Source organism: Mustela nivalis (assembly GCF_964662115.1).
Source record: "Mustela nivalis genome assembly, chromosome: 11".
Taxonomy (NCBI): domain Eukaryota; kingdom Metazoa; phylum Chordata; class Mammalia; order Carnivora; family Mustelidae; genus Mustela; species Mustela nivalis.
This window is the reverse complement of record NC_139030.1, coordinates 3,375,525-3,396,958: the sequence shown is the minus strand read 5'-3', so window position 1 is coordinate 3,396,958 and position 21,434 is coordinate 3,375,525.

Sequence of the window (21,434 nt, the reverse complement as noted above, 5' to 3'; positions counted from 1 at the left end):
CAATAGCCAAACTATGGAAAGAACCTAGATGTCCATCAACAGATGAATGGATCAAGAAGATGTGGTATATATACACAATGGAATACTATGCAGTCATCAAAAGAAATGAAATCTTGCCATTTGCGACAACATGGATGGAACTAGAGCGTATCATGCTTAGCGAAATAAGTCAAGCAGAGAAAGACAACTATCATATGATCTCCCTGACATGAGGAAGTGGTGTTGCAACATGGGGGGTAAGGGGGTAGCAGAAGAATAAATGAAACAAGATGAGATTGGGAGGGAGACAAACCATAAGTGACTCTTAATCTCACAAAACAAACTGAGGGTTGCTGGGGGGAGGGGGTTTGGAAGAAGGGGGTGGGATTATGGACATTGGGGAGGTTATGTGTTTTGGTGAGTGTTGTGAAGTGTGTAAACCTGGCGATTCACAGACCTGTACCCCTGGGGATAAAAATATATGTTTATATATAAAAAAAAGGGAATCTTTCTGCCCTTCAACAGACGAATGGATAAGGAAAATGTGGTTCATATATACTATGAAGTATTATGCCTCCATCAGAAAGCATGAATATCCAACTTTTTAGCAACATGGGTGGGACTGGAAAACATTATGCTGAGTGAAATAATTCAAGCAGAGAGAGTCAATTATCATATGGTTTCACTTAGTTGTGGAGCATAACAAATATCATGGAGGACATGGGGAATTGGAGAGGAGAAGGGAGTTGGGGGAAATTGGAAGTGGAGGTGGACCATGAGAGACTATGACTCTGAAAAACAATCTGAGGGGAATGAAGTGGTGGGGGGGTGGGAGGTTGGGGGAACCAGGTGGTGGGTATTATAGAGGGCACGGATTGCTTGGAGCACTGGGTATGGTGCAAAAATAATGAATACTGTTATGCTGAAAATAAATTTAATTATATAAAAAAAACTTGTTTATATATATGAGTATCATTGATTCAGGAAAATGGTTACCTTGAACCCCATCTCTATATGAATATTAAAATAAAATTTTAAAAAATAAAAAAATTTAAAAAATAGAAAAGCAAAAGAAAAGCATGGGTATATGTATCAAAAAAGTTCGGTTAAAAGATTATTATGGAATTTGATGTACTGAACTTCTCATTGTTATGGTAATTCGGTTAAAAACTTATATTAAAAAAATGAGCGTAACAAGAATAGTGGGAAAGAGTTTAAAAGTTGTATCTATGAAGTAGTGTTGGTTATCTTCTTGTTTTTTTGTTTTGTTTTGTTTGGGGTTTTTTGGCTGGCTTTCTGGGGGAGGGGCCTTCCACGTGATTTTTCAGGGAGTCTTGATGGAGTTGAGTCCTCCTACCCCCATCAATGGATTGGTCTTTGAGGAAACCATTTTTTCAGACTTTTGTTCTCTGAAGGCTTTGTTTGTTTGTTTGTTTGTTTGTTTGTTTGTTTTTTCTCCCCATGGCAGGTTTTGGCAGTTCTTTGGAGGTTTAGAGGAAAGCAAACTCTACCAGACCTACCAGACCTCTGTCTCAGAGAGAAGTCTCAGGCTGTTCTCCTCTGGGTGCTCCAGAGCACATAAATTCCCCCTCTGCCACTGACAGAACACATCCTCAGTCATGGTCTCTGGGGTCACAGGAAATTTTGCTTGTACCCAAAACCATGGCAATACTAGCTGTGGCTGTCTGGGCAGGTCTAGACCACCAGAGAGGTCCCAACCAGAGATAACACACTGAGATTTTCACGCTGGCCTGTTCAGAATCTCCCTGTCCTAAAGAGCACCAGCTAGTGCCTGCACGGACCTCAGTCATGGAAGGGTGTGGAGCACAACTCAGCCCCTGGTCCCACAGTGCACATGCAGAGTGCAAAAGGCTGTGGTTCTAGAGAGCATTGGCTGGCATCCACACTGGAGTCCCTCATGGGCGCTGCTACCCAGATGCTCTCAAACACACTGGCAGCTCAGTGACCAAGACCTGGGTATTTTGCTGCACTCTCTGGTTCAGCACCAGCTGTGACCATCCTGGGTCCATGGGCTTATATCCCTGTCTCTAACCGCCTAATTCTACGAATTTCCCCTGAAGATATTTTGCTCTTTTTAAGTGTTTTCAAACAGACTCCAAGTTAAAGCTTGTCCCCAATCACAGGGTACTCTCATATTGGTGTATTACTCTCCAATGGGTCATTTCTGTCGGCTCCCTCCTCGCTTTTGTTTATCTTCAGATATCAGTCCAACGTTCCTACACCACTTTACCTGTCCACTGGCGTCTTCTGCTCCTGTAGAGGTCCAGAGGTGTATATTTCTTATCTCAGGCTGATTTTATGTGATCAGAGTTCTTTGGTAGATAATCAGCTCACTGTAGGGGACCAGTTGAAACAGCCCTCCTACTTCTCCACCATATTTATCCATTCATCTATTGGTGGACATTTAGATGGTTTCATAATTTGGCTATGGTAAATAATACTATAAATATAGGGGTGCAGGTATCCCTTTGAATTAGTGTTTTGTTTTTTTGTTTTTTGTTTTTTGTTTTTTTTTTTCTTTTAGATAAATAACCAGAAGTGCAGTGATTGAATCTAGGGTAGTTCTATTTATCACTTTCTTGAGGAATGTCCATAATATTTTCCACAGTGGCTGCACCAGTTTGCATTACCACCAACAGTGTGCAAGGGTTTCTTTTTCTTCACATCTTTGTCAATATTTACTGTTGCTTGTGTTGTTGATTTTAGCCATTCTGACAGGTGTGAGGTGATATCTCATTACTTTATATTTAAGATTTTAAAGAACTGCCATTTTTTTCAAAATAGCTATACCATTTTTCATTCCAAACAGCAATGTGTGAAAGTTCCAGTTTTTCGCATCCTTGACAGTACTTGTTATTGTATTTCATTTGACTTTCCTCATCCTAGTGGCTATGATGTGGTATCCCACTGTGATTTTGTTTTACATTTCCCTGAAGAAAAATGATGCTAAATACCTTTTAATTGTGCTTAAGACCATTTGTGTATCTCCTATGGAGAAATATGTATTCAAATCCTGTGTCCATTTTTATTGATTTTAAATTAGAATGTTTGAGTATAGTTGATGCACAATGCTACATTAGTTTCATGTGTACATGGATTGATTTAATAAGTTTATATGTTACATCACATTGACCAAAAGTGTAGAGACCATCTATAAACATACAATGGTATCTCTATGCTATGCTTTATTGCATAACCAGAAACCTGTACCTCCTTCTCCCAACATACCTATTTTGCCCATCCCTCCCCCACACTATCTCTTAGGCATCATGTTTGTTCTTTGTATCTGCAGGTCTGATTCTGTTTTTTGTTTTTGTTTTTGTTTTTGTTTATTTTATTTTATTTATTTTTTGATTTCACATGTAAGTATTTGTCTTTCTTTGTCTGACTTATTTCACGCAGTATAATACTCTCTAGGACCATCCAGGTTTTTGCAAATGGCAAGATCTCATCCTATTTTATTCCTTTGCCTATTTTTGAGTTGTTTTTAAGAGTTCTATATATTCTCAATGCAATCCCTTTTCAAATGGTTTGGAATATACTTTCCCATTATCATTGCTATTTTTTTTTCCTTATCTTTTCTTATTTTAATTTGATCCATGATGGGTTTTATTATATTTTTATTATATTTGTTTTAAATTTAATATTATTATTATTATTATTATTTATAAATATATAATGTATTTTTATCCCCAGGGGTCCAGGTCTGTGAATTGCCAGGTTTACACACTTCACAGCATTCACCATAGCACATACCCTCCCCAATGCTCATAAATCCAACCCGCTCTCCTGACCCCTGACCCCCAGCAACCCTCAGTTTGTTGTGTGAGATTTAGTGTCAGCTATGGTTTGTCTCCCTCCGAATCCCATCTTGTTTCATTTATTCTTCTCCTACCACCCTAACCACCCACATTGCATCTCCACTTCCTCATATCAGGGAGATCATATGATAGTTGTCTTTCTCCAGTTGATTTATTTCGCTAAGCATAATAACCTCTAGTTCCATCCACGTCATCGCAAATGGCAAGATTTCATTTCTTTTGATGGCTGCATAGTATTCCACTGTATAGATGTACCATTCCTCTTTATCCATTCATCTGTTGATGGACATCTAGGTTCTTTCCATAGTTTGGCTATTGTAGACATTGCTGCTATAAACATTCCAGTGCACGTGCCCCTTCGGATCACTACATTTGTATCTTTAAGGTAAATACCCAGTAGTGCAATTGCTGGGTCATAGGGCAGTTCTATTTTCAACTTTTTGAGGAACATCCATGCTGTTTTCCAGAGTGGTTGCACCAGCTTGCATTCCCACCAACAGTGTAGGAGGATTCCCCTTTCTCCGCATCCTTGCCAGCATCTGTCATTTCCTGACTTGTTAATTTTAGCTATTCTGACTGGTGTGAGGTGAAATCTCATTGTGGTTTTGAGTTGTATTTCCCTGATGCCGAGTGATATAGAGCACTTTTTCATGTGTCTGTTGGCCATCTGGATGTCTTCTTTGCAGAAATGTCTGTTCATGTCTTCTGCCCATTTCTTGATTGGATTATTTGTTCTTTGGGTGTTGAGTTTGCTAAGCTCTTTATAGATTTTGGATACTAGCTCTTTATCTAATATGTCATTTGCAAATATCTTCTCCCATTCTGTCAGTTGTCTTTTGATTTTGTTAACTGTTTCCTTTGCTGTGCAAAAGCTTTTGATCTTGATGAAATCCCAATAGTTCATTTTTGTTTTTGTTTCTGTTGCCTTTGGCGATGTTCCCAGGAAAAAGTTCCTGTGGCTGAGGTCAAAGAGGTTGCTTCCTGTGTTCTCCTCAAGGAGTTTGATGGATTTCTTTCTCACATTGAGTTCCTTCATCCATTTTGAGTCTATTTTCACGTGTGGTATGAGGAAATGATCCAATTTCATTTTTCTGCGTGTGGCCATCCAATTTTCTCAACACCAAGTATTGAAGAGGCTGTCTTTTTTCCTGCTTTGTCGAATATTAGTTGACCATAGAGTTGAGGGCCTATTTCTGGGCTCTCTATTCTGTTCCATTGATCTATGTTATGTGTCTGTTTTTGTGCCAGTACCATGCTGTCTTGATGATGACAGCTTTGTAATAGAGCTTGAAGTCTGGAACGGTGATGCCACCAACTTTGGCTTTCTTTTTCAATATTCCTTTAACTATTTGAGGTCTTTTCTGGTTCCATATAAATTTTAGGATTATTTGTTCCATTTCTTTGAAAAAAATGGATGGTATTTTGATAGGGATTGCATTAAATGTGTAGATTGCTTTAGGTAGCATAGACATTTTCACAATATTTATTCTTCCAATTTAGGAGCATGGAATATTTTTCTATTTCTTTGTGTCTTCCTCAATTTCTTTCAGGTGTACCTTAGAGTTTTCTCAGTATAGATTCTCAGCCTCTTTGGTTAGGTTTATTCCTAGGTATCTTATGGTTTGCGGTGCAATTGTAAATGGGATTGACTCCCTAATTTCTCTTTCTTCTGTTTTGTTGTTGGTGTAAAGAAATGCTACTGATTTCTGTGCATTGATTTTATATCCTGACACTTTACTGAATTCCTGTACAAGTTCAGGCATTTTTGGAGTGGAGTCTTTTGGGTTTTCCACATATAGTATCATATCATCTGCAAAGAGTGATAGTTTGACTTCTTCTTTGCTGATTTGGATGCCTTTAAATTCTCTTTGTTGTCTGAGTGCTGAGGCTAGGACTTCTAGAATTATGTTGAATAGCAGTGGTGATAATGGACATCCCTGCCGTGTTCCTGACCTTAGCAGAAAAGCTTTCAGTTTTTCTCCATTGAGAATGATATTTGCCGTGGGTTTATCATAGATGGCTTTGATGATATTGAGGTGTGTGCCCTCTATCCTTACACTTTGAAGAATTTTGATCAGGAAGGAATGCTGTACTTTATCAAATGCTTTTTCAGCATCTATTGAGAGTATCATATGGTTCTTTTCCTTTCTTTTATTACTGTGTTGTATCACAGTGATTGATTTGCGGATGTTGAACCAACCTTGCAGCCCTGGAATAAATCCCACTTGGTCGTGGTGAATAATCCTTCTAATGTACTTTTGAATCCTATTGGCTAGTATTTTGGTGAGAATTTTCGCATCTGTGTTCATCATGGATATTGGTCTGTAGTTCTCTTTTTTGATGGGATCCTTGTCTGGTTTTGGGATCAAGGTGATTCTGGCCTCATAAAATGAGTTTGGAAGTTTTCCTTCCATTTCTATTTTTTGGAACAGTTTCAGGAGAATAGGAATTAGTTCTTCTTTAAATGTTTGGTTGAATTCCCTTGGGAAGCCATTTGGCCTTGGGCTTTTGTTTGTTTGGAGATTTTTGATGACTGTTTCAATCTCCTTACTGCTTATGGGTCTGTTCAGGTTTTCTATTTCTTCCTCGTTCAGTTGTGGTAGTTTATATGTCTCTAGGAATGCATCCATTCCTTCCACATTGTCAAATTTGTTTGTGTAGAGGTGCTCATAGTATGTTCTTATAATTGTTTGTGTTTCTTTGGTGTTAGTTGTGATCTCTCCTCTTTCATTCATGGTTTTATTTATTTGGGTCCTTTCTCTTTTCTTTTTGATAAGTCTGGCCAGGGGTTTATCAATCTTATTAATTCATTCAAAGAACCAGCCCCTAGTTTCAGTGATTTGTTCTATTATTTTTTTGGTTCCTATTTCATTGATTTCTGCTCTGATCTTTATGATTTCTCTTCTCCTGCTGGGTTTAGGCTTTTGTTGTCATTCATTGTTTAGCTCCTTTAGGTGTAGCATTATTTTGTGTATTTAAGACCTTTTTTGTTTCTTGAGAAAGCCTTGTGCTGCCATATATTTTCCTCTCTGGACTGCCTTTGCTGTGTTCCACGGATTTTGAACCATTGTTTTTTCATTATCATTTGTTTCCATGAATTTGTCAGTTCTTTTTTAATTTCCTGGTTGACCCATTCATTCTTTAGAAGGATGCTGTTTAGTCTCCATGTATTTTGGCTCTTTCCAAATTCCCTCTTGTGATTGAGTTCTAGCTTCAGAGCACTGTGGTCTGAAAATATGCAGGGAATAATCCCAATCTTTTGATACTGGTTGAGACCTGATTTATGACCCAAGATGTTATCTATTCTGTAGAATGTTGCATGTGAACTAGAGAAGAATTTGTATTCTGTTGCTTTGGGATGAAATGTTCTGAATAGTTCTGTGATGTCCATTTGGTCCAGTGTGTCATTTAAGGCCTTTATATGCTTGTGGATCTTTTGTTTGGATGATCTGTCCACTTCAGTGAGGGACGTGTTAACGTCTCCTACTGTTATTGTATCATTGTCGATGTTTCCTTGATTTTGTTATTAATTGGTTTATATATTTGGCTGTTCCTGTGTTAGGGGCATAGATATTTAAAATTGTTAGATCTTCTTGTTGTAGAAACCCTTTGAGTGTTATATAGTGTCCTTCCCCATCTCCCATTATAGTCTTTGACTCAAAATCTAATTGATCTAAGGATTGCCACCCTAGTTTTCTTCTGATGTCCATTAGCATGGTACATTGTTTTCCCCACCCTCACTTTAAATATGAAGATGTCTTTGGGTCTAAAATGAGTTTCTTGTAGGCAACATATTGATGGGTTTTGTTTTTTTTACCCATTCTGATACCCTGTGTCTTTTTATTGGGGCATTTAGCTCTTTAACTTTCAGGGTAACTCTCGAGAGATATGAACGTAATGCCATTGTATTGCCTGTAAGATGACTGTTACTGTATATTGTCTCTCTTTATTTCTGATCTACTACTTTTAAGCTCTCTCTTTGCTTAGAGGACCCCTTTCCGTATTTCCTCTAGAGCTGGTTTGGTGTTTGCAAATTCTTTCAGTTTTTGTTTGTCCTGGAAGCTTTTAATCTCTCCTTCTATTTTCAATGATAGCCTAGCTGGATATAGTATTCTTGGCTGCATGTTTTTTTCTCATTTAGTGCTCTGAATATATCATGCCAGTTCTTTCTGCCCTGTCAGGTCTCTGTGGATAAGTCCGCTGCCAATATAATATTTTTACCATTGTATGTTACAGACTTCTTTTCCCATGCTCTTTTCAGGATTTTCTCTTTGTCACTAAGACCTGTAAATTTTACTATCAGGTGATGTGGTATGGACCTATTCTTGTTGATTTTGAGTGGGGTTCTCTGCACCTCCTGGATTTTGATGTTTGTTCCCTTTGCCATATTAAGGAAATTCTCTCCAATAATTCTCTCCAATATACCTTCTGCTCCCTCTTTCTTTCTTCTTCTTCTGGAATCCCAAATAGTCTAATTTTGTTTCATCTTATAGTGTCACTTATCTCTCGACTTCTCATGGTTCAGTAGCTGTTTGTCCCTCTTGCTCAGCTTCTTTATTCTCTCTCATTTGCTCTTCTATATCACTAATTCTTTCTTCTGCCTCATTTATTCTAGCAGTGAGAGCCTCCATTTTTTATTGCACCTCATTAATAGCTTTTTTTTTTTTTTTATTTCAACTTGGTTAGATTTTTATTTCTCCAGAAAGGCCTTTTATCTCTCCAGAGAGGGCTTCTGTAATATCTTCCATGCCTTTTTTGAGCCCAGCTAGTACCCTGAGAATCGTCATTCTGAACTCTAGATCTGACATATTACCAATGTCTTTATTGGTTAGGCCCCTAGCCTTCAGTACTGCCTCTTGCTCTTTTTTTTTTTTTTTTGTGGTGAGTTTTTCTGCCTTGTCATTTTGTCCAGATAAGAGTATATGAAGGGGCAAGTAAAATACTGAAATGGTAGCAAAAACCCTAGGAAAATGCACTTTAACCAAAGCAGATGAGATCCCAAGTCGTGGGAGGGAGAAAGGGGATAAAAAGATGCTCAGAAAAAAAAATTTAAAAAGAAAAAAATAAAGAAAAAGTATAAAAAAGAATATATATATATATATATATATATATATATATATATATATATAATGTTAAAAAAGAAAAGGGTAAAAGTTAAAAAAAATTAGAAGATAAAATATTAACAGAAAAATAAATTAACCTTAAGACTAAAGAATCATTGGAAGAAAGCCATGAGTTCCGTGCTTTGCTTTCTCCTCTACTGGAATTCTGCTGCTCTCCTTGGTAGATGAACTTTGTCTTGTCTGGATTTCTTGTTGATCTTCTGGGGAGGGGCCTATTGTAGTGATTCTCAAGTGTCTTTGCCCAGAGAGGAATTGCACTGCCCTTACCAGAGGCCAGGCTAAGTAATCTGCTCAGGTTCGCTTTCTGGAGCTTTTGTCCCCTGAATGCTTTCCGTAAAGTTCCGGAAAACAGGAATGAAAATGGCGGCCTCCCAGTCTCCAGCTCAGAAAGTCTCGGCTCCAGAGGAGCCGAGAGCTCGGGTCCCCACTTTTCAGTGCACCCTCAGAGAAAAGAGCCCAATCACTTCCATCTCCCTGGCCTCTGGACTTGCTCTGAGCTCACCCAGCCTGTGACTGGTTCAAGGTAACCCCGAGCTGAGAGCTCACTCCTCAGCTCTGTCTCTGTAGCTGGCTTCCCCAATCTAATACCTCTGAGATCTGTGACACTCAGACACCCCCAATCCTTCTGTGACCCTGTGGGACCTAGGGCCACGCTGGGTCCACGTGGGCTTCACCCTGGTTTAGCCTCTGGAGCTATGTCCCTTTATGGAGCAGACTTTTAAAAGTCCTGATTTTGTGCTAAGTTGCTCCACCTTTTGTTGGGAGCTGGCCCCTCCCCCCACGTTCTATCTTCCCATCGCTTTTGATTCATTTCTCCACCTGTCCTACCTTTCAGAAAGTGGTCGATTTTCTGTTTCTAGAATTGCTGTTCTTCTTCTCTTTGATCTCCCATTGGATTTGTAGGTGTTTACAATGGTTTGATAAGCTATCTAGGTGATCTCCTGCTACCTGTGGTAGTCTCAGCCTGTTATTTCTCCACCATCTTGACTCCTCCCTATATTTTCTTTTCTTGATTGTTATTAGTTTTGAAGAAGAGAAGCTTTTAGTTTTGAGGAAGGACCACTTGTCTATTTTTTTATATTGTGGTTTGTGCTTTGTGTGGTTTATCTAACAAGTTGGTGTCCTAACAGAGCTAGATGGGAGCAGATAGGATGGTGTCTGTCTCTGTAATGTGAATTCCACAGGGCAACGTGTTTGCCCATGTCCTCAAAATTTAGAAAATCGTCTAACACGGAGATGATCAAGTCCAATTTATTGAATAAATAAATGAATATATAAATAAAATATGGGTTTAATGGGGAATGAAATAGGAGTATAGTTAGAAGGAACCCCAAATAAAGGGAAATCTCAGTTTTTAAGAGAGAGAGTTGAACATGTTTACAGATAGGAATGAGAGGCAGTTGGAAAACAGTGAATATACAGAAGAAATTTGACTAATAAACAGAGCAAATAGAAAGGGACCCCAGATTGAGAATGACTTGACAATGGAGGGTCACCACCACAGAAACACAGATGTGTGTCATGTAAGAAATGGGATCACACCTGTGGGTCTGTCTTTGTTTTGTGTTTGTTTGTGCTGAGGGAGATGATGAAATATGCCCACCTGAGGGTGTGGAGCTTGCAGAGAAGGCAGAGTAGAATCATCACTAAGGATAAATAAACAATTCCTAGTCCTTGCAGAAGTTCCAGGGAAGGTGAATAATCATAATTTTCTTGCTACCAATCCCCATACATGGGTTATTTTTCCCATAAGTACTCTGCACCATAGTTATGAAAGAAACAGAGAATCTGCACTCTGTGCTGAAGGAATGCCTCTGTGCACTCAGCTTTCTGCAGTGTGCAATTGTCACTGGACTCTAAGACATGTGGCCATCCAGCACATTTGTCTAGATTATGGAAGTGTCCCTAGTCTAGCCCTGCCTCAGCATCTTTCTGTGGTATCATCCAGAAATGCACTTGAAAGAGCGTATTTGGCCTCCTTTCCCCTTTATCATCTTGGACTAAAATGTTGTCATTCTTGATAGTGTGTTGCAAAAGCAAGCATTTATTCCTAATGGGTATTCTCCTTTTCACAGTAAGTACTAACACCAAAAATAAACCACTGCCTACATTGAAAGCAAAATGAGTGTTTAACAACTGAATTTGAGTGTGGCTAAAGAAATTAGATGAAATTATATGGAAACATATTGTCCCAATACAATGTTGCTACCCTAAGTGGAGAAGAGCTATTTATAGCTGTTAAGCTAACTCAGACTAGGCTATGCAGATTGTAACAGAATGTGTGTCTGACTCCAGGCGAGGGGACATGAATTACTTGTCACATACAAAAAAAAAAAAAAATCTCACTTGTATTCCAAGCAAAATGGCATTTTGAAGTAAAATGTTCCTATAAGAAGCGTGGGTTTTTCTCTTCACTGAAGAGGAAACAAAAGTGGAAAAAAAAATACAGTTGAAATCTCTTAGTTTCTGTTATTTTAATTTGTATGAACTGACCTTAATTGTGGTCACCATGTTGCACCAGATACTTGGAGTCCATTGGGTCTATTTGTTCCCCTAACTGAAGGTGTTCCTTAGGAACTGTAGAGTTCACATATCACATGGGCACCAGGTTTCCCTTATGCATTGTAGGAGAATTTTGTCATTTTTAGCATCTTTTGCTAGTGAATTTTGGAGTCTGGTTCTGACAGCTCTGACAGAGAAATCTATGCTTCCTTCCCCTGGTAATCAGGACAAAGGGGAAGTTCAGTCATATCAGTCATATTTATACATTTAACTCTATGATAATGAGAAATAGGAGAAAACTCATATTTAAGCTGAATAAAATTGTATAAAAGGGTATTTTTAAAATGAAGATTTGATTTAGGTTTGAGTGAGAGTTGAATAATCCAAATATTTCCTTCATTAAGCAACTGGGATGCAGAAACACCTGATCTTAGTTAAGCTATTTGCACTTATAAATGTTAGAGTTTGACAGTATTAGTAAAATTATATTCATTAATGTAAATTGCATACAGTGAAAATTCTTTTTATTGTGTTTATGTAAACAGTGTTTGCCTGCATTCACATGGCATACAGTAATTATAGATACATTCAGATTTTAAGGCTGAATGCACTCTATCTGCAAATCATGTAGTAGTGATTCTCCCAAGATTGTCATTATCAAATTGCTAGATGAAAAACAAAAAACAAAAAACAAAAACAAACACCCCTTGCCCCCAGCAAGTTAGCATCTTCCAGGCTGAGGTCCTTCTAGCTTTCTGAGCAGCTTCTAGCCTCTTGCTGAGGAGGTTTCATACTAAGCAGATTCCTACCATGTCTCTCTCTTTCCAAGTTTACTAAAAATAGGTAAAAGTGATGAATCCCAAGCTAGCTCTGATGGAGGCAACTGCTACTTGGTGGTGTGCCTACACAAATCTTCCCACAAAGTCATTTGATTTCCCTTATTTCCCTAAAAATCTCGCTATTTTCCTCTTTTTTTTCTTTATCATTTTTACCACACATGATGCTTCATCACATATTATTAGAACCTTTTAAACAGGAATAAGGTGTTCCTGCCTCCAGTGCAGATGCACCTCATGTGATTGTAGCAGACCCAGCTTATGGTCTTCGTTTTTTTGTTTGTTTGTTTTTGTTTGTTTTTAAGATTTTATTTATTTATTTGACAGTCAGAGATCACAAGTAGGCAGACAGGCAGGCAGAGAGAGGGGGGAGGAAACACACCCTGCTGAACAGAGAGCCCAATGTGGGGCTCGATCCCAGGACTCTGAGACCATGACCAGAGCTGAAGGCAGCAGCTTAACCCAATGAACAACCCAGGCACCCCACTTATGGTCTTCTTTTTTTTTTAAGATTTTATTTATTTATTTGACAGACAGATCACAAGTAGACAGAGAGGCAGGCAGAGAGAGAGGAGGAAGCAGGCTCCCCATGGAGTAGAAAGCCCGATGTGGGGCTCAATCCCAGGACCCTGGGATCACGACCTGAGCTGAAGGCAGAGGCTTTGACCCACTGAGCCACCCAGGCGCCTCCACTTATGGTCTTCTTAATAGCCATGCCACTCCTTTTCCTTTTGAAGAGAATTCCATTTTTTAATGTATTCATCATTCTTCATGAATCCATGGCATATCTAGCCCAAGGAGTGTGTCTGGATTAGTGTAAGTCAACCACATCAATTCAATGTTCCTTGCTAATGAGTCATTTAGGCATAAGTGTGGGATACAAATCTGGCCAGGAGACACAAGGGGAAGTCTACATGGGTGTGTATGTGCCTGAGAAAGATTTTTCCCTCTTATAAGAATTAATAGCACTGATTGTTAGGTGATAATGTGCAAAGGCTGAAGATATTGCAGCCACCTTGCAACCATGAGGAATTCTCACATGAGAACAACTCAACATACAGGGTAAAAAGATCAAAAGAATCTGGGTTGTTGATATTTTTGAGCTTCTATGTTAACCAACCACTATTTCAAGATTTTTTTTGTATGTGAGATATTTTCTTTATATTTAAATAAAATAAGTCAGAAATTTTAAATGCTTGCAGCTGAAATAATTAAAATGATCATCTTTGCCAAAAATGAATTGATTACTGTTACTTGTATTTAACACTCCCACTGACTTCCCAGTGTTCCTGGGGCTTTCCTAGGTATCGGAGATGAGGCCCTCTGAGACCCAGCTCACTTCTCCATCATTAGAATTTTTTCCTTAGCATCACATGTCATCACCGCCATTACCACACAAACAATAGCCATATAAAGTCATACAAATTCCTGAATTTGACACATAATGTCTTACTGTAACACTCCGCACAGACTCTACTACTTTCCTAGAACATCCTGCCCACTTTTGACTCAACTGAATTATTCACAATTAATTCATTTGGATTAAGTTAGTGTCTCCACAGTGGAGGCATTATTCTCCATTCCCCTCTTCTGCTTGGCTAGATGGTTCCTACTGTATGTTCTTTCCGACTTTTGTGCATCCTCTGCTCTGAAGTCATGTACTTGTGTCATTTACTATTATTGACATCAGAAGCCAACTCAGAAGTCATGACCATGAAAATCAGGAACTTGGTTTATAGATTCTTCCCAGGCCTACTGAGTTCATGATACTTAATGGGCATAAATAATGTGATAGCTTAGAAAATCTATATTTTATTACTGTACTTTTGTATTACACACATTTTAAAGTCCACTTTTAACTCAGTATATGCAGGTCAAGTTCATCACTATGTCATCCATGCCTCTTACTTGCTGGGGAACCATTATCAGCAAATGAGATGTGTTTGCTATCAAGTTTTTCATTGGGTGGTCTTGTGGTCCCTACTGAGTTAGGGTGGGCAACACCAGGTAGTCATCCTGGTTTTTCAGGTCCACTCTCCGCTCTGGATCTGAGCATACTTCTTACAGACTGGCCAGCCTCATCAGTTGCCAGCATCAGGAGATAAAGCAAACAGCAAGATCAAATCAGTCTTTCACAGCAAAGAAGGCAAAGAAGTCCATCTCACTATCAAATTATACACCAATCATCCAGGTAAATGGGCAAGGCTCAATGATAGTAAGAAATCCAGTGTCATTCAAAATGAATCGACCATCACAAAAGGAACATTTAAAAAGTAGAGGCAGTGAGGCCAAATTTGTGACACAAGTTAAAGACTTCTTTTCCAAGAGTTAGGAACCTAGGATAGCACCTCTTAGTACATTTGACTATCACCCATTCTCATCCTCTGATATTAGACTATAAACTTTTGAGGGCATACTCTATTTCATTATTTTGTGTATCTCCAAAACAAAACAATTGCAAAAAATATTTCTACCTAGCAAAGTGTCTGGGTTATAGCTGGAATTCACTAAATATTTGTTAGATAACTGAATTAATTTAGTATTAATCATTTCTTCTTTCAAGTTTCTCCCTTACCTCTCTATCTCCTGTGTTCTCAACACCCTCATACTATTTTCCTGCCTGTCCCCTCTTTGAGTTTTTTTTTTAATTTAATCATTTTTGGAATTTATATCTTCTTACCTAAAATTTCCATACCCCCAAGAACAAAAAATGTGAAGCAAGAATGGACTCTCCACTTCCTACCTAGCAAGCAAGTGATATAGAGAATCTCTTATGTGCCAGACATTTACATGATTACTGCTATTATGCAAAAAGAACTCCACAAGGGAGATAAGTAGATATGCCTTGTGAAAGGGATTCTAGAATGACAGACAATGGTGCAGCCACTGGGCCAGATGGATAGGGGGATTCAGGGAAGATTTCAAAAAGGAAAGGAAATAGGAGCTGATCTTTGAAGAAAAAGTGGAAGAGTCCAAGGCAGAAAATCAGCTAAGAGCATAAGTGGACAAAGAAACAATTGAAATGAGGTTTTGGGTGTGGGAGGGATATATGTTTATCTATTTTGCTGGCAACATCCTCGTAGTCTTAGGTGGTCATTACCATTGCCAAAGCTACCTCCTTCCTCCCCTATTCCACCAGTTAAGTCCAGCTGGTACTGAAGTTAGTACATAATTTAAAGAGCAAAATCCTCTAATTTGGGCAGAGAGGAAAAAAAAGGAAACTATCCCTCTTGAAAAAAAAGCAAGAAATGACAATGTTGGCGAGCTAAGAACATAGCCAAGCTAGAAATACCAAGGAGCACTAACAAAAGATAAGTTGGGGAGATGAGTTGGCAGAGAGAAAAGTGAAGCAGACATACAGAGGGAAGAAGATTGAGAACAGCAACCTCAGCTTTGGAGAAAGGACCTCCTGCATTTATTCCTCTTTTATCTAGGAGTAAACAGGCTCATTGGGGTTAAATGACTACCTTAAGGTTGCAGATCTGACATGCGGGAGGGCAGGGATTGAATTCAGATTCACCTGACTCCCAAATCCATAGTAGTGATATCACACCAACCAGAAAAAGAAAGACAGTACATATAAACAACAGAAAACACATCATTCACTGCTCCCTAAGTGAGAATAATATCATATAAGGAAATACAGGATACTTTCTGAGTATAAAAGGGACTTTAATATTTATAACAAAATAGCTAATATTTATTGGACACTTACTATGTCCCAAGCATTGTTCTAAGTACTTCTTATGAATTATCTCATTTTGGGAGACTTTACTGCATACTCCATTCTACCACTTATCTTTCCATAAGTTACTTCTGAGGAATTTGGGCTGACTGCTAACGCACAGTTTTCATTTTTCAAAACATCCTCCAGTTTAGTGTGGCTGTTATTTATGTGTTTCTAGTTCTGGACATTCTGCATATTTTGCTTCATTTATTCACTCCAGCTTCAATACAAACTAATGGGAAAAAATTAGTAGAGTGGTGACTGACCAATCAAATGAAAATTTAATTATTAATAAAAGTATTATGCAAGATCTTTCACATTTATGAAAGTGTTTGATCTTCTTCAAAGTATTTTCACAATTATTTTCCTCTCATAGAACCCTATGAATTCAGTAGGTTTAGGTATCATGTCATTGTGACTAATTTGTGTTCTTGGAAGCCAAAGGGTGGTTAGTGGGTATGGCTGGTCCAGAGGGCCCACAGATGGAAGAGCTCACTGAAGAGATAAAGCTGCCTGAGCTCTCAGGTTCTGACTACATCTGTTGTGTCAGTGGTTTTCACTGGGATTTTTATTTATTTTTTTAAAAGATTTTATTTATTTATTTGAGGGAGGAGGAGGGAAAGAGGGAGAGGGAGAAGCAGGTTCCCTGCTGAGCAGAGAGCCTGATGTAGGGCTCAATTCCAGGAGCCTGGGACCATAACCTGAGCTGAAGATAGTGCTTAACCAACTGAGCCAACCAGGTGCTGTGGTTTATAACACAGCCAATATATGATTCAAAGGTTAATTTCTCTCTGGTTTGGGGGGAATTTCTCTGAATAGGACCTACATTAAATTACTTATTTAATGCTTTTTACCATTTAAACCAGTCTAAGCCAGTCTAGGTGTCTTTCAGGTGGTTCCAAGTCCTTCCATTTTCACTCTAACCCTGGTTGTATCAAGAATGACATCAGCAAGATGATAGACTAAAACATCTCAGCCCTCTTGCTTTCACCAAAACTATGATTTAACAAGTACTTATACATGAAGATAGTTCTGGGAGATCTCTGGAATAGAATAATAAGTTGAAGCAACCTAGCAGAAGATAATAACTAAGAATGGCTCATAGAAAAGCATAGGAAGCTTTTTACTTTCGTCACTCAATACCCAAGGGTGGCACAACTTGTCACTAAGAAGGATCTTCTGGCCATGACATGCTCCCAAGGGAGAAAAAGGAAAAAAAAAAAAAAAAAAGAGTAGGAAGACCCTAGCAGCTTTGGTCACTGAGGGTCCTAGCAGCTTTTGCTGCCACTGTAGACAATTGTAGCCTTTGTTGCTAAAAACTTTTGCAGTGTTTTCTGATGCTGACAGAAAACACTGATGCTGACACTAACCTCAGCAGGTGGAGCTGCTGGAGTCTATGCTGTTATGCTTTGCTGGAGCTGGAGCCATTATTACATAGTCCTAGAGGCAGAGCCACCACAATAGCTGTCTTCCCAGAGCTAAAGTCGCAGCCTTTCATTCCTCTGCCCAGAACCACCATGTTTTTCTGGAAATTGTGCCACCAATGAAACGGTTGTACTTGCACGTCCTCAGACCTGGCACTGTTATACTCCCCATTTAGACAGTGATCTTCTGCCCACAGATTGATGAAGGTCTATACCTACTGAAGCCAGTCCATAAAGTCTGGAAATTTTACTTCTTCTTCAAGTGAGCAGACATCAAAGCAAGGCTCTACGGGACATGGAAAATTAAGGAGACATGATACTACTAAAGAAACACAATAAATTTCTGATAACTGATCCCAAAGAAATGAGTATCTGTGAATTGCCTGACACAGTAAAAATAATTATTTTAAAGAAATTCAGTGAATTATGAAAGAACACAGATAAATGATGCAACAAAATCAGGAAAACAATACATGCACAAAATAAAAAGTTCAACAAAAAGAAATCATAAAAAAGATAAATAGGTAAATAGAAATTCTGGAGTTGAATAATACAATGAACAAAATGAAAAATGCAATAGAGGGCTTCAACATAAGACTTGATCAAGCAAAAACTAAACAACACCAAACAACTGGATTTTAGATTTTAAAAAAATCATTGGATCTGAAGACAAGTCATGTAAAATTGTCCAGTTGGTGGAGAAAAAAGGAAAAGAGAATGTAAAAATGTAAGGCCTATGAGTTTTATGGGAAACTATCAGAAAAATCAATATATACATTATCAATCAATATATACATTAAGGGAATCTCAGATGGAGAAAAGAGAAAGAAGGAACAGAAAAGTTATTTAAAGAAATAATGGTTGAAAACTTCCCAAATTTTGGGAACTGTAAACATCCAGATTCATGGAACTCAAAGGATCCCCAATAGGTTCAAATTAAAGATTATAGTATAATGACATTATCAAAAGTCAAAGATTAAGAGAATTTTGAGAGTGGCAAAAGTCAAGTGACTCTTCACATAGGGAAATCCTGATAAGACAAAAGTTGTGTATCTCAATAAAGACCTTGCGGTCCAGGAAAGAGTGAAATAATATATTGAAAGCTCTGAAAAAAAAAATCCCTGCATATTTTTGTTTCTTTGTCATAAATTGTCATTAATTGACTATGTGGGGATTTACTTATGGGCTGTCTATTTTGTTCCATGTATCTATGTGTCTGTTTTTATGTCAATACCATATTGCTTTGATTATTATAGCTTTCTCATAGTTTGAAATCATGAAGTATAATACATCCAGCTTTGTTTTACCTCAAGATAGCTTTTGGAGACTCACTTTAGACTTAAGGACATACACAGACTGAAAGTGAAGGGATGGAAAAAGATATGCCATGCAAGTGGTAACCAAAAAAACCAACCAACCAACCAAACAAACAAACAAACAAACAGGGCTAACTATACTTAGACAAAAGAACCTATGTGAAAACTGTCTTTAAAGCCAAATAAGGATATCGTATACAGAAAACAGAGTCAATTCAACAGGATGATATAACAATTATAAGTGTCTACACAACCAATATCATAGCACCTAGAAATATTAAACAAATATTGACAGACAGGAAGGGAGAACTTAAGAGAAATATAATATATATTTTTTTAATTTATTTGACAGAGAAAGAGATCACAAGTAGGCAGAGAGACAAGCAGACAGAGAGGGGGAAGCAGGCTCCCCGCTAAGCAAAGAGCCCGATATGGGGCTTGATCCCATGACCCTGAGATCATAACCCGAGCTGAAGGCAGAGGCTTAAACCACTGAGCCACCCAGGTGCCCCAAGAGAAATATAATATTAAATAAGATTCAATACTATGAGTAATTATAGAACATTCAGGCAGAAAATCAATAAGAAAACAACAGGCTTGAACTTCACTGTAGTCCAAATGGACATAAGAGATATATACCAAATTTTCCACACAGCAGCAGAGTACTCATTATTTTCGAGTGCACATGGACATTCTTCATGATATATCACATATTAGGCAACAAGACAAGTCTTAGGACATTTAAGAAAATCAAAATCATTCCAAGTGTTTCCAACCACAATGGCATGAAATTAGAAATCAGTAACTTTAAGAAAACAAAAGAATTCACAAAAATGTGGAAGCTAAACAACACACATTGAAAAACAATTAAGTCAAAAGGAAATCAAGAGGAAATTTTAAAAGGATCTCAAGACAGATGATAACAATAGCAGAACATACCAAAATAATATGAGGTGCAACAAAAGTATACTAAGAGGGAAGTTCATAGTATGGAATGCCCACATTAAAAAAAAATGAAAGGTCTTAAATAAAACATAAATTTACATTTCAGGGAACTATAGAAAAAAAAAATCAAACCAAGCACAAATTTGTCAATAAGAAGAATAAGGTGAAGGTTAGGGCAGAAATATATTGGGCTCAGTTGGTTAAGTGTCTGCCTCAGGTTCAGGTCATGATATCAGGGTGCTGGGATTGAGATCCATTTCAGGTTCCCTGCTCAGTGGAGAGCCTGCTTCTCCCTCTCCCTCTGCCTGCTGCTCCCCTTCTTGTGGTCTCTCTTTCTTTGTCAAATAAATAAAATATTTTTTAAAAGGCAGTACATCAAGTAAAGAATAGAAAAAAATACTAAAATTGTTTTTTATTTTATTTTATTTTATTTTATTTTTAAGATAACAAAACAGATAAACCCTTAGCTGGACTAAGAGAAAAAGAGAAGACTTAAATAAGTCAAATCAGGAAAGAAAGAGGGACAGTGCAATGGATGTCTCAGAAAAAAAAATCATAGGAGACTGTGAGCAATTATATGTCAATATATTGGATAACTTAGAAGAAATGGATAAGTTCCTAGAAACATATAGTCTAAAGAATCAAACTAAGATGTATTAGAATTCATGAACAGACCACTAACAAATAAGGAGGTTTTAGAAATAATTAAGAACTTCCCAACCAAGAAAAGCCTAGGACCGGAGGACTTCATGAGTGAATTCTACCAAACATTCAGTGATCACCAACAATATTCTTTTTTTAAATTTTAATTTTTTTCAGTGATACAAGATTCATTGTTTATGCACCACACCCAGTGCTCCATGCAATACATGCCCTCCTTAATACACACCATCAGGCTCTCCCAACCTCCCGCCAAAACCCTCAGTTTATTTCTGAATCCACAGTCTCTCATCATTCATCTCCCCCTCTGATTTCCCCCAACTCCTTCTCCTCTCCTTCACCCAGTGTCCTCTGTGTTATTCCTTATGCTCCACAAGTGAAACCATATGATAATTGACTCTATCTGCTTGACTTATTTCACTCAGCATAATCTCCTGCAGTCCTGTCCATGTTGCTATAAAAGTTGGGTATTCATCTTATCTGATGGAGGCATAATACTCCATTGTATATATGAACCAATTCATCTGTTGAAGGGCATCTTAGCTCTTTCCACAGTTTGCTGACTATGGTCATTGCTGCTATAAACATTGGGGTACAGATGGCCCTTCTTTTCCTTTCTTCTGTATCTTTGGGGTAAATACCCAGTCGTGCATTAAACATTTCTTAAACTCTACAAGAAAAATAGAAGGACCATTTCTAAAATCAGTTTTTGAGGCCAGCATCATCCTGATAGCAAAACCAGGCAAAAAAACTGCAATAAAAGAAAAGTATAGGCTGATATCTCTGATGAACATAGATGCAAAAATTCTCAAGAAAACACTAGCAAACTAAATAGAATAACACATTAAAGGTATCATACACTATGGCCAAGATACATTAATGATTGAAATGCAATAATGATCCATTCATCTGTTGATGGACATCTAGGTTCTTTTCATAGTTTGGCTATTGTGGACATTGCTGCTATAAACATTCGAGTACACGTGCCCCTTTGGATCACTACGTTTGTATCTTTAGGGTAAATACCCAATAGTGCAATTGCTGGGTCGTAGGGCAGTTCTATTTTCAACATTTTGAGGA